Here is an 11,019-nt window from a genome sequence, read left to right on the forward strand (position 1 = left end):
GACTGTATACTATTAACCGCAATATTGCAACGGATGATGTTGGGCTTGCTGGTACTTGAAAACCAACTTCCCTTTTTTGTTCTTGAGATATTATTCAGCCTCACATTTACATCTTATCAGATCTCTTCCCTTGCTTCACTTGCATTTCATTTCTTTGATGGGTTCAACACTCAAGGATTTCCTTCCAATCCTACTATCAAACCAAGACATTTTGTTGATTTGGCCAGAGTATTTTTTCTACCAACTTCTGCATGCATACAGCAAAAAAAATATGTTGCAGTTGATCATTTATACACTGCAAGCCAGTTGTCCGAGGCTGGAGTAAAGTTCAAGGTGAGTTCAAGCAACTGTTTACTTGACCTAAAATTCAGCAATGGAACTTTGGAAATCCCATGCATAAAATTGTATAACACATGTTACATACTACAATGTCGTATTGGATTTTCTAATAATTAAACATCACAAAGATGTGGATTTACTAGTCAGAAAAGGAATCATTGTTAATTGGCTTGGAGAAAACAATGTTGTGGCATCTCTTGTAAAAAATCTAGGCAAGAATATTTTATACGATGTCAACAACTTTGATTACTCTGGTATGTGTAGAGATTAAAATGCATTCTATGAGGACCAATCTATAAGGACCAATCAGAAAAATTAACCAATCTGAATCTTATGGCTCACAATGTTGAAAGATTATGATTTATTTGAGCTGAATTGAGTCACTAGTGAATTACACTACGACATTTCGTAGATTTGACTACCAAATAATACATATCTTGCATTATGATCTCAAGAATAATACTATGGGATGAAAGGTCATAAACAAACTAATTCTTCCTTGAATAATAATAGTAAATTGCACATAATTGAATGGTGGTCGAAACCATTTAGCATAGAAAAGAAGCCAATTTGGACCGTTATTTCTTAAATAATAATCACACAAAAGAAATAGCTAAACAACAGCACATGAAGAAACAAATTATGTTGTTGTTGTTGGAATTGATAGGAGCCTCAACAACGCATATCTCTTGATCGATTACCCCAAACTAGTTTTATGAGCCGTTGATCAAATTTGGGGAATTTCCTTTATGTTCAATTCGTCCATTTACCTCAGAACTCTATTTGAGATGAAGAGAAAGTTATCTTCCCCATCAATGGTGGAATGCAGCCGCCCAGCTGCCCAACCATTGTTAATAACACGAACGGTAGCATGGGCAGGATCACCAGTCACATAGCTTCCTGCTAGCTGTTCATAAAATTCTAGAAGGCCACATGCCTCTCTCTCTCTCTCTCTCTCTCTCTCTCTCTCTCTCTCTCCTTCTTCCCCTCTTGTTCTCTCCTCAGCCAACTCTCAACGGTTCTTTGCAAACCCAATCTCACCAGATAAACTCCAACTAAAACAAGAAACTGATGTCAGCAAGTCCAATCCCAGTTACTCTCTCTCTCTCTCTCATAATTCAATAATTGATATGAAATGCATCTTCAATATCTACCATAAGCGCGAAATTAATTTGAAGTTTGAAATCGAAAAACCTACCATTAATGACAATTTACTGATGTCCTTAACTTTTTTCCATAGGCATTGCTATTTGCAACATCCCATGAGCCACATAAACCTGAAAAGATAATAGTTTTGACCCTGAGAAGATGTTAAGACTCATACACATATTAGAAAGGAAACCTTCAGGAGGAAAAAAAAAATGGAACGTGGACATACAATATGAGATGGCCAGTCCTCTAGACCATCAAATATGTGTGATGCATAGATGATTGTAGCACCTCGTTCTTCACACTCCTTTCGTAGAAACCTTAGATGGTTAGCCCTCGCTAGTACATCAAGGTCAACTGTTATTTCATCAAGAAGAATGACCTAGATAAACCAAGTAGGCAAACTAAGATACATTTAAGAGATAAGATTATTAAAAAAAAAAAAAAACACACAAAAACTAAGACACATCATACATGATTATGAAGAACTTACCCATAATGAGGTGTGAATAAAGAGGAAAAAATAAGAAGAAGCTGTGCATAAAGAGAAAAGGGTGGGATATTGTGGTTGTATTCAAATATCAAATAAGTCATGGAAATACCTTGAATGGCTTGAGAAGACCCAGACAAATTTGCACTCTGTCTTATCTGACCATCAGATGCTTTGTGCATCCTCCAAGATAGATCAATATTAACTACCTACATTATTAAGGAAACAAGTTCCATAAAGAAAGCCCTGGCGTTGGGCAACAGCACATTGTGGACTCAGAAATGCAATTTGCACATGTATTCTTTGAACACTAGCTACATTGTGCATCCTCAGAACAACTCTGACACCTGAATTCTTAACACAAGAAAATGGTAACACTCAATCAGGCAAAGTAAAATTACTGTCTCTATGATCTAGGCTACAAACATTTACAAAAAACAGCATTGAATTAAACTCTTGACCATTACACCCAAGCCAATGACATAAGAAGATTTAGAGGTATAAATCTGACACAGAATCCCGTCCCACCTAATAGCTTGTATAACTGACCAAATTGAATATCAGAGAAATTTAGTTCCTACTGAAGGGCAGACTTCAATACTTTTCTGATTGGCACCGGGTGTCTAGGAACAACATCCTGACTGATCTCGGGGGTGCACAAATCCTTTGCAAGGAATTTTTTGAAATTGCACCTCGGTTTATTCAAGAGGAAAATCTCACAATCCGATTGTCCTTAGAGATTGTTTGCACCTAAAGGGATTTGAACTTAGACTCGGGGAAGCATACCCCCAAACCCAAGGCCTTTACCACTTGAGCAGCCCCTAAGGGCTGGGCAGACTTCAATACTATTTTAATAATACCCAACAAATGCAAGATTATCAATTTAAGTTCATATTCATGAATCTTTCATCACAATGAAAGAACACAGAACATCATACCTTGATCAATTCAACTCTTCTTTTCGGATCAATCCCTACAACTCCATAGATCATTTTTTCTGCAAAAACATTCATCTGTATCGGAACCTCAAATACTGCAAAAGCGACTTCTTGTCTCCATTGCGAAAGAATAATTCCCAAAGAAAATTTAATCTGATTACGAAATGTTCTCCAACCTATCTAAGTCATGGTAACATAAAATTGCTTTGCACAATTGGGCATGTAAATTCAGGTTCAAATGAAATTGGACATGAACATAATTGAGAAAGAATGGATGAAAGTTGGGAAGAATGTAGGATTAAAAAATTGTTATAATTTCAGCTTCTCACAAACAAATACTCAAAGAACCAAATTAAAGTAACCGGTAATAATATGAAATTTAATATTGAATATCAGACAACAAATGCCAAGAAAATATATGATTAACCTGACCGGTTTAGTTTTCTATTTAAATTAATTAGAAAATCCAAAATCACAGTATATACTCATGCAAGATCAAAAATAAAAGCAAGAACTAAAAAAGAAATGCAAAATCAACAGAAGAAATTACGTGGTTCGACCCTAATGGTCTACATTCACGGCAGGAACAGTCTAGGAGTCTTTATTATTAAAGAATGCATCAAAACTTGATTCTACAATCACTTATAACCATTAATCACCGCACAAAATATAGATTGGCTTCCTCGTATTATCCTCTAACAAAACCACACCATAAAAACACACTTGATCATCTCCTTAAGTTTCAATTTGATCTTGGTAAAACTAGGGTTTGAAAAAACCCCTTCTGTTTCTCTCCAGTATCGCACATGGCTTCAAAGGAAAATGTAAAGTGTTTTTCTCTTCTGCATCTCATGATTCTCGTAGGCAAAATTACCTTTGATATACAAATATATATAATTACAACTTTGCTATTAATTAAATATTACAAAAGTGCCATTAATGAAATACAAATATGAAAACTTGACACATCTTCAACAAACCTCTACCTTGACAAGTCTTTTATCCTTGCAAAGTGACCTTCTTCTTCCTCTAGACTGTTCCTGCAAAGTAATCTGAGCTCTAATAGCTCCCAATATTAATCAAATTTAGGCAATGTCTAAACTTGGTAGCTGGTAGGGATTTTGTCATCATATCAGAAGGGTTTTCCACAGTTGAAACTTTTTCTACTTTAACCTCTTTAGATGCTATTACATCTCTCACAAAATGAAGTCGAATGTCTATTTGTTTAGTCCTTTCGTGGTATACTGAATTCTTGGCAAGATGTATGGTGCTTTAACCCTTTTAAATATGTCTAACTCATGTGAAAAATCATTTAACCACATAGACTCCTTTATTGCTTTTGTCATAGCAATATATTTAGTTTCAGTTGTTGATAAAGTAACTACAAATTGTAAATTAGCTTTCCAACTAGTAGCCCCTCCAAATGCTGTAAATACATACCCAGTCAAAGATTTTCTGGTATCCAAGTTAGCAGCATAGTTAGAATGCACGAATCCCTCTAACTCACTCCCCTGTTACACATCCCCTCCAAACCTCAAACCTAGACATTGAGTTCCAATTAAGTACTGTAATACCCACTTCATAGCATGCCAGTGTGGCTTCCCAGGGTTACTCATAAACCTAGTTACCATGCTAACAACATAGGTTAAGTCAGGTCTAGAGCACACCATAACAACATGATGCTTCCCACCATGCTTGCATAGGATATATCTTGCATAAATCTAATGTCTTCCTCAGTTTAAGGGGCTTAATTTATGGGCAGTTTTGAATATTGCCCTATCGATGTGCTAACAAGTTTTAAATTAGACATGTCAAACCTGTTGAGGATCTGGGTGATATAGTTTTTCTGAGATAGATAGAGAAGTCTTCTTTTCCTATCTCTAACTATTTCCATTCTTAATATCATCTTAGCTGGCCCAAGTTCATTCATCTCAAATTCTATTTTTAGTATACACTTGACTTCCTCAATTAGATTGGCATCTCTTCATGCTATAAGCATGTCATGTACATACAAGAGTTAATGTGGTCCCCGAAATGCCTAAAGTACACATAGTTATCATAATGACTCCTTTTAACCCATTGTCCAGCATATAAGAGTTAAATCTTTTGTACCATTGCCTTGGGACTGTTCAAGTCTATTTAATGATTTTTTTGGTAAACAGACATGATCAGTGTTGGACTCATTTAAATAACCCTCAGGGGGTTGCATGTAAATAGTCTCATCTAGTTCACCATGCAAGCAAGCTATTTTTACATCTAATTGCTCCAAGTATAAATCTTCATAAGCAGTATAGGATAGAATTAACCTTATTGAACTGTGTTTAATAACAGGTGAAAAAATTTCGTTAAAATCTATTCATTCCCTTTGAGTGAATCTCTTTGCTACCAGCCTACCCTTATACTTAGGACCCTCAACTCCTGGTATGCCCTCTTTCTTTTTGTAGATCCATTTAGACCCTACCAGCTTAGCCTTTTTAGGCTTAACAACCATTTCTCAAGTATGATTCTTTTTCAAAGAATCCATTTCCTCATCCATGACCTGTACCCATTTATGAGGCTTAATATTTTCCATGGCTTCCTTGTCTAAGATCCATTTCTACTACTTCATCTACTACGGTCAAAGCATAAACAGTCATCTCAGCTTGACCATACCTCTTTGAGGTTTTATAACCCTCATTTTTTTATCCCTGACCAAGTTGTATGAACTAACTTCACCTTGGTCCTCATAACCTAAAGTGGAATTTTGAGTTTTAGCATCTTGACCTTCTAATTTTCACAAATTATTGTCAAGTTGCTCCACCTCAAGATGTATCTTCTCAGGGTTAGTATCCTGAATGGGTTCAAGTCTTTTAGTTTTAACTCGAGCCATTTCATGTTCATTAAAGACCATATCTCTACTAATGATACATTTTTGTATCCCTAGCTCATCAATTCATAACTTGTACCCTTTTACTCCCCCAGGGTGCCCTACAAAGATACATTTCATAGCCATTGGTTCCAGTTTGTTAGTTCAGGTGTGAGCATACGCAAAACACCCAAACAACCTCAAGTAGTCATAGTTAGAAGATTTTCCAGTCCACATTTCTTGAGGAGTCTTAAACCTTATGGCTGAAGAATGATTCATATTAATCAAATGGACTACAATTGTGGCAACTTCAGCCCAAAAAGACTTAGGAAGTCCTGAGTTTGACAATAAGCATCTAACCCTCTCCAATATGGTCCTATTCATCCTCTCGATTAGACCATTATGTTGAGGGATTTTCCTTACTGTTTTATTCCTAGTCATACCCTCCTTCTTACAAAACTGATTGAATTCATTTGAGAGATACTCAAGCCCATTATCAGTTCTTCATTTCTTAACCTTCCTTTCTACATGAGTTTCTACAAATTTCTTTCATTCCTTGAATTTCTCAAAAGTGTCACTCTTAGTTTTAAGAATGTATAGCCACACTTTTCTAGAATAGTCATCAATTATAGAGAGGAAACAACTTCACCCTCCATGTGAGTTGACCCTAGCTGGACCCCAAAGGTCTGAGTGCACATAGTCCAGGGTTTGTTTTGTAGTGTAAGTGATTGTTTTAAAGTTTAACCTTTTTGCTTTCCCAAGAATGCAATGCACATAAAAAGGTAAATTTTTCAATTTTTTCTCACCTAGCAACCCCTACTTATGGAGTTCTAAAAGTCTCTTGTGACTCACGTGACCTAACCTTTTGTGCCATAGAACAACCCTATCCTCACCCTTCTCTTGGATAAAAGAAACCTCACCTATAATAGTTTTCCCAATAAGGGTATACAAGCTATTTTTAATTACTCATTTCATCACGAAGAGTGAACCCTTAGCAACCCTCAAAGATCCAAATTCAGATTTAAAAGTGTACCCGGATTGGTCTATCACACCTAGTGAGATTAGGTTCCTTTTTAATTCAGGTATGTATCTAACCTCAGTTAAGAGTCTGCCAATACCATCATAGAGCCTTACTCTCACCGACCCTATACCCTGGCTTTTACAAGACTTTTTGTTGCCAAGCATCACAAACCCCCCATCTAAACTAGTGAAAGTTTCAAACCATGTTTTATTAGGACACGTGTGAAAAGAACATCCTAAATCAAGGATCCATTCTTTTCTTGAATCAACATTGGACACATTTAGAACCTCGGCACTCTCATACCCATCACTCACAACCGAGACACCCCCTTCCTCCTTAGACCCATTTCCTGTATTAGGTCTCTTATTGGGGCAATCTCTTTTGAAATGCCCCTCTTTGTGACATAGGAAGCATTTTAATTGCTTCCTTTTGGACTTAGACCTACCCCTCGCATTGTTTTTACTGTTCTTTCCCTTTTGACCTCTTTTTTCGGCTCTCCCTCTCACAATCAAGCCCTCCCCAGCTTCAAATTTTATTTTAGACATGACTTGTAATTTCCTGGAGTGTAATACGGCCTGAACCTCATCTAAGGTCAGTGTTTCCTCCCATACATCATGGTCTCTTTCAAACTAGCATAAAAATTATCCAGAGAACTCAACAATAAAATTGCTTGATCTTCATCGTCAATTTTAATATCAATATTAGCCAAATCTAAAATAATTTTATTGAAAGCATCAAGATGGTCAGAAATCGATATACCCGCGGACATCTTGAATGTGTAGAGCTTCTTTTTTTTTGTACAATCGGTTGGCCAGAGATTTTGTCATGTAGAGGCTCTCTAATTTCAGACAGATTCCAGCAACGGTATCTTCGTTGGCTACCCTTCAGAACTTTGTCTCCGAGAGAAAGAATGAGTGTGCTGTGAGCTTTCCTCAAGATTTCTTTCTTATCATTCTCTTCAACAAATTGCATTTTCCTTTCTCCAAGAAGAGCTTCTTGGAGACCCTGTTAAGTGAGAAGGGCTTTCATCTTGATCCTCTAGAGTTTAAAGTCATTTTTTCAGCCAAACTTTTCAATATCAAACCTCACAATCCCCATCGAACCTAAGCTCTTGATACCACTTTTAGCCTTTCACAAACAAATATTCAAATAACCAAATTAACATAACTGGTTCTAATATGCAATTTAATATTGAATATCAGAGAACCAAATCCCATGAATATATATATATATATGATTAACGTGATCAGATTAGTTTTCTATTTAAATTAATTAGAAAATCTGAAATCACAGTATATACTCATGCAAGATAAAAAATAAAAGCAAGAATAATAAAAGAAATGCGAAATCAATGGAAGAAATTACGTGGTTCGACCCTAATGGTCTACATCCACGGCAGGAACAGTCTAGGAGTCTTTATTATTGAATAATGCATCAAAACTTGAGTTTACAATCACTTACAACCATTGATCACCGCACAAGATATGGATTGGCTTCCTCGTATTATCCTCTAACGAAAACACACCATAAAAACACACTTGATCATCTCCCCAAGCTTCAATTTGATAATGGTAAAACTAGGGTTTGAAAAAACCCTTTCTATTTCTCTCTGGTATCACACGCGGCTTCAAAGGAAAAGGTAAATGTTTTTCTCTTCTGCATCTCACGATTCCCGTATACACAATTGCCTTTTATATACAAATATATATAATTACAACTTTACCATCAATTAAATATTACAAAAGTGCCATTAATGAAATGCAAATATAAAAATTTGACACATCTTCAACAAAAATCTTGTATTTTTGGATCTTTGGAAACTTTGTCTGCACGTTCAAGTAAAATTTGGTATGTCATGTGTAAAATTTAGCATGTGCATGTGTAATGGAAATTTGGATGAGTTTGATCCCTGATGGATTGATGAAATTCCTACGTGTCCAGTAAAAATTGTTAGGCCTGATTTTCATTGAGTTATGTGACAATCAAATAGATTTAGTATACTAGCCAATCATGCACGTTTTCATTGAATGTCCAAGTAAAACTCGCAAGTCAAGCCACAAAACAGATTAATCAGATCTAAAAAATAAAAAGATAAAAAAAAACCAGCATATGTTTTATGGAGTGTAACATATGAATTTTCTAACACAATAAATAAATAAAACACAAACCTCGCCACCAAGATAGCTGAGATCACCAGAAGATGTCAATGAGGTGTCACGAAAAGCCGATCTTCCAAGTACTCGTACCATATTGGGTTCCACCATGTGCCTTCCCACCAATATCTTCATATTTGTACTTCACCTATATTAACAATTAATAAAGACACGGACAAACCATCAGAGTTTTCATTCAGAACTGTTCTAGTTAGGTTGCTAATAAAATGAGATGAAGGGAAAAAATATCTTGGGACTTTATTTTCTTTTCTTTTGCTCTGTCTACTGAACAACCAATATAGAGGCCAACGAAATGCTTCTTTCTATGATAGAATATAAGCATTTTGCAAACGAACAATCGCATTGGGGGCTCAATTTATGTCCATCTCATTGCCGATTTGACCCATTGCAAATTAACTATAGAATGTATTGACTCAGTGATATAGCTTTGATTAAATTTCTTTCAGTTTTGTCAGCAAATATCGATGAATCAAACAACAATTCGGAGTTAAGGATCGTATATATATGTATATTGCGTAGAAAACCCATTACAATGTAACGATAAGAAACATTCGGTTGGTGCCAACCCTCTAAGTACGGTTGTAATATTATAGCAGACAAAATGTAACAAACTGTGTGTGTAATGTGCAATGAACCACAATGCACACCAACTGCTTGAGAATATTCTCAAGTTTGTTATGATCTTGTGTGTATATATACTTCCTGTACAAAGCTATTGAATTAATAAGAATTGCAAATATTTCTCCTCACTCTACTCTTACATGGTATCAGAGCAATACCACGACTAACATCCCTTTCTTTCTTCTTCTACATGGCCGGCGAAAGATCACTCTCTGAAAAAGAATCCTTCAATTCCACCACGATCCAACTTCTAAGAGATTTTTCTCATATTGTCTCTGTTAAACTTGGAACTGATAATTACTTACTCTGGCGTGCCCAAATAATTCCCTATCTTCGTGGCCAATATCTTTTTCACTTCATCGACTACTTTACTCCCCATCCTCCTCCCTTCCTTCCTACTACCTCTCCCTCTCTATCTGGCTCTTCCCCCCCCCCCCCCCCCTCAAACCAATCTGGACTATCTTAAATGGCATCACACAAATCAACTTCTCCTTATTGCACTGCTTTCTTCTCTCACTGAGCCAATTCTTGCTCAAGCCATAGCACCCTGCACTTTTCGTGACCTTTGGGTTACTGATAAAGTGTCAAAACTGCATAATTAACTTGATAAAGTGACTAAATTGTTTGGCCAAAAATGAATTAAACACTTAATTATACAGTAAATTATAAACTGTGGTCAATTGTTAAATCATGATATTTTGTACGTAAAAAGCTTGTAATGCAGCTGGCATACTCACTTTGTTAAGACACACCAAAGTTAATCTTCCCATTTTACCCTTATACGCTGAACACTTAACTAATTGTTGTAGGGGTAATTTTGGAATTAAGAACCAGAGCATGGCATTCACTAAGGGACATATATCCACTAGTGTGAAGTGGAGCAGCATCTGGAAACTCACGCACGCGGACAGCTGTGGCATGATTTGGCTTCAACGCTAGTGCAGAGCAGCTCACGCAGGACTGCAGGGGCTGGATCGTGGCCTCACAAGCAGAGCAGCACGAGGACTGCAGGGGCTGGAACGAGAAGCACGCACTAGAGGGGCACTCGCACGATATAAAAGGAAGACATTTTCCGCGTGCTGTCTTCCCCTATTTTGGGGTTTTCGGGTTCATACCCCTATTTTGGGGGCGATTACTGTTCTTTATTTTCTTTCGGATAGAATAAAAAAAGTGGAGGAAGTATTTGGATTCAAAGATGTTAGGCTAAATTTCTAAGCCTAGGTTGTGGAGAGTAATCCAGAAACAGATTGGCTTGACTTTGCTCATTTTTTCGTTGATTTTCATTTCACAACTTATTGAGTTGTAATGCTGTTATATTTGGAGAAGCTTGGAATTCTTTCTCATGCATTTTGATCTATTGTAGACTCTAGGCACAACTAATGCGTGATCTGATTTAAGATTTTGATAGTTTTCTTTTATTGTTTAACTGGCTTTACAACTCA

General features: G+C 36.4%; 1 pseudogene; it reads right to left on the reverse strand.

The window, feature by feature from the left end:
* Positions 1-1,331: 1,331 nt before the first annotated feature.
* Positions 1,332-9,070, reverse strand: LOC121261921 (annotated as a pseudogene).
* Between the last annotated feature and the right edge of the window lie 1,949 nt (positions 9,071-11,019).

The sequence above is a fragment of the Juglans microcarpa x Juglans regia genome, chromosome 4S (assembly GCF_004785595.1).
Source record: "Juglans microcarpa x Juglans regia isolate MS1-56 chromosome 4S, Jm3101_v1.0, whole genome shotgun sequence".
In the NCBI taxonomy this organism is placed as follows: domain Eukaryota; kingdom Viridiplantae; phylum Streptophyta; class Magnoliopsida; order Fagales; family Juglandaceae; genus Juglans; species Juglans microcarpa x Juglans regia.